Source organism: Echinops telfairi, unplaced genomic scaffold, assembly GCF_000313985.2.
Source record: "Echinops telfairi isolate 266 unplaced genomic scaffold, ASM31398v2 ScPeMD7_7407;HRSCAF=8445, whole genome shotgun sequence".
Classification (NCBI taxonomy): domain Eukaryota; kingdom Metazoa; phylum Chordata; class Mammalia; order Afrosoricida; family Tenrecidae; genus Echinops; species Echinops telfairi.
The window spans coordinates 5,685,411-5,689,602 of NW_022111307.1; positions in this window are offsets into that span (position 1 = coordinate 5,685,411).

Genomic DNA, 4,192 nt, shown 5'->3' on the forward strand with positions numbered 1-4,192 from the left:
ATACTATGGTTGGGTCAGGGATACCTTAGCCTTCAGAGCGAAATCCTTGTTTTTCAACACTGAGATAAAGTTTGTTGTGCCAACCTGGCCATTAAACACATGTGGAGCTAATTGAAGGGCGGAGAGATAAATGGCTAGGTGGGCCTTGCCTTTCTAGTTCTTGGGTCTCTTGTTTTTTGATGGTTGGACCAGGGTGCAGCTGCCTTGGCCAGTTCCCTGCTTCAGCTTGCAAGGCTCACTTCCTGCAAGATATCCCTGAGGATAAGCCACATGGACCTACCCCGATGCAGCCCTGGGTGCTGGAGCAGCCGTGTAGAGACCCCTGCCAGTGCTGAGATGCTTACACGTTCACTGATTAGGCTTTCCTCCTGCAGTTGGCATCATTGCGTGTGTTTTGTGAGATGGAGGAGGACTTTGTGGATTGGTGTCAGACAAATGGGCTAGTGTTGGATTTGTGGGCTTGGGCAGCACTGGGTTGGGATGTTTTCTTGATGTGCACTTACCTTTTATATAAAACTCTCCCTTATATACATGAGGTTCTGTGGATTTGTTTCTCTAATGTACCCAGACAAGCACAAACACCTTAAAAGAGGTCTTGTGCAGCAGAATTGATTTCCAAATTTCTGCTTCCATGAGGATTGGCAGACACTCATTGCTCATTGGCAACAATGAACTGCTAACCCCAAGATCAGTGGCTTGGGCCCATTGACTGTAGAACCAAGCAAATCCATTCCTTGACACTTTCCATCTTTTCTCCGTTTATCACGCGATGGTCTATTTGTCCAGCTGTGAGGATTTTTGATTTCTTCACATTGAGTTGTAATCCCTACGGAAGCTTTAGTCCTTGGTTTTCATCAGCAAATGCGTCACGTCGTTCTCACTTTCAGCAAGCAAGTCTGTGCCATCTGCATAATGAAGGTTGTTAATAAGACGTCCTCCATTGTAACAAGAGTTGTAAGAGCCCCCAATAAAAAGGAAAAAAGAAGATGTCTTCTAATCCAATTGCCACATTCTTTTTTAGATAGTCCAGCATACAACCCTGGTTCACATCTTCCCTGGTTTTAAACGATGTCGTATTTCCTGTTCTGTTTGCACACCTGCCTCTTGAGCCACGCACAGGCTCTGCATGAGTACAACTGCGTCTGTTCTAGGTGCAGGTTCCATATGAGCGCATGAAGTGCTCTGAAATCCTCATTCTTCTCAATGTTATTCAGTTTGTTATGATTTACAAATGCCTCCGAGCAGTTAATGAAATGCAAGTAAATATATTTCTGATAGCCTCTGTTTTCAGGCAAGATCCACCAGACACCAGTCATGTATCTTGCCCTGTTCTTTTCTGAACTCTGCTTGAATTTCTGGCAGCTCCCTGTCAATGTCCTGGTGCAACCGCATGTGGTATTAAAGATATCACGTGCACTTGGCTATAATTTCTACGTTCTGTTGCGTCATCTTCCTTTAGAATGGCACAAATAGGAGCTCTCACAGTTGGTTGGCCAGGTAACTGTCTTCCAAATTTCTTGGCTTATGTGAGGGCTTCCAGTGTTTCATCAACTTTTTGAAACATTTCAATTGGTATTCAGTCAGTTCAGTTAGCTATTTTTCAATAATGCCTTCTGTGCAGTTTGGGCTTATTCCTTTAGTAGCATTTGTTTCTTTGTTTCAGTCTCCATTTTAGTATCTTCTACCTGTTGAATGGCTGGATGTCATCCAATTCTTTTTATCACAGTGTCCCTGTGTATGCCTTCCATCTTCTTTGGATACTTCCTGTGTTGTTGGGTATTTTACCCATCGAATTCTTCAATATTGCAATTTGAGACTTGGATTTTTTTTTCTTTAGTTCGTTCAGCTTGAGATCTGCTGATTGTGCTCTTCCCTTTTGTTTTACTAACGCAAGGTCTTTTTATACGTTATTATAATATTTTACTTTGCATTTTTGAGTTGCCCTTTGAAATTCAGCTCTTTCACTTCATCATTCCACCCCCCCCAACCCCCACTCCTCCGGTTGTATTAGCTACTATATATTCAAGAGCAATCTTCAGAATTTCTTCTGAAATCTGCTTTGATTATTCTTTCATATCTTTTTAATGACTTTGCTATGTTCTTGCATGGTGTTCTTGATGTCATTGCACAAACCATCAGTTCTTATTAGTGTTCAATGTGTCAAATCTGTTTTTAAATTTATCTATTGACATATAATTCACCCATCATACATTTCAATATTTCAATCATATTAAGACTTGTGCAATCATCATCACAATGAATTTTAGAATACACGTATTTCCTTCTTTCCTGTAGTCATGGTTGTTTGTCTTCTGTTCTTGAGATGTTCTCTAAATTCAGGCGGGATATACTCAAAGTGATATTTTGGCTCTTGTGAACTTGTTTTCATTTTCTTCAACTTCAACCTGAACTTGCATATGGACAATTGTTGGATAGACCCTGGGCTTATTCCGGCTGCTGATATTGACCTTCTTCATCATCTCTTCCTACAGATGTCATCACTTTGTATGAAGTCTGACATACAATCGCTATTCATGTTGTTGAAAAAAGGAATTTACAGTGAAGAAATCATTGGTCTTACAAAATTCTGTCACGCAACCTCCAGCTTTGTTTCTATCACCAAGGCCATGTGTTCCAACTACTGCCCCTTCCTCTTTGTTTCTAAGTTTTTCAGAGTGGGAGAGGACTGCACGGGCATGTGGCCAAGGCACATGGTCCCCTTGGGAGCCTCTTTGGAGATCAGTTACTCTGACATCTGAAACGAGAGGAGGAAAGACATCCTTGACAGAAGAGACTTCAGGAATGAAGCCCAAGTGCACATGGAGAACAAAAATAAGTTTGACGTGCATTTTCAGTTTTGATTTTTTAAAAGCAAAATGGAAGGCAAAACTGGAAGGCTAGATAGGATGGAAGTGGATTTTATTCCCTAGGTAATAGATGTGGGCTTAGGAAATACACATAACTAGATCAGTGCGTTGTTTTGCACATTCTAGAAGCTAGACTGGCTAGACTGAGGAACCTGGGAGCAAATCAAACTCAGAACACGCTAATGCAATAGACTAAGTGAGAGAGGTCAAGCCTTCAGCTGAACGCATGCCAGTGAGACCGAGGCAAACGTGCAGAAGACCCAGAGGATGGGCACACAGAATGATCGAGACACAAAGTTAAGAAGCCTGAATGACTGATCACATGTGAGAACCGAGGAAGAGCATGGAGTAGACTGGGGTTTCCAGACTGGGTGACTGGTAGGATTGCCAAGTATTTGGGACAAGTTGTCTGAAAGTGGAGATGAATCTGCAGCTTTCAGATTTCATCCACCTGCAGGTGGCGAGTGGAGGTCTTAGAAGGATATGCCATCAGGCAAGCCCTGTTGCTCCAGAGCAGTGGTTCTCAACCTTCCTAATGCCGCTACCCTGTAATTCAGTTCCTCATGTTGTGGTGACACCCAACCATAACATTATTTTTCTTGCTACTTCATCACTGAATTTTGCTACTGTTATCAATCGGGTGACTCCTGTGAAAGGGTCATTTGACCCCCAAAGGAGTCGAGATCCACAGGTTGAGAACCGCTGCTTTAAGGGCATAACCTCTCATAGAACGTGTTAGAAACTAAGATTCCAGACTGGAGTCTATTGATTCAGCAGTGGGCTCCTGAGACGGAATTTTTCATTTATACTATAGATCATTCTGAAGGTGGTTTTAGGGTCCAGCTTTAGATATTATTATATAGGTAATCAATATGCTATCACTTAGAACATTGGGAAGATTTTATATTCTGTTCCTTTGTCAAAGGAGATGAAAAGCCAGAGGAGATAGCTCCTCCCTATTGCAACGGCCCCTGAATTGAATCATTCACCACAGAAATGAGTCAGTTGCCAGGCAAAATGAGTCACCTCCTGAATCTGTGTTTGATCCTCAAAGTGTCATTCACCGTGTTTCGCTAGCCCTTGACATTGTTTTAACCAGAGATTAAGTACAAGGACTTGAGTAGGATCAACATTTGGGGCAAGTGCAGTCCATGGAGAGGACTTTGTACATCATGTAACCACGATGAGCTGCTGCATTGAAAAATCTCACCGTAGTGAATGATGGGGGAGTGCGGCGTGGAGACCCAAAGCCCATTAGTAGGCCACTGGAGATGCCCTTGCAGAGGGGCCTCTGGGAGGAGACGAGCCAGTCAGGGTGCGATGTA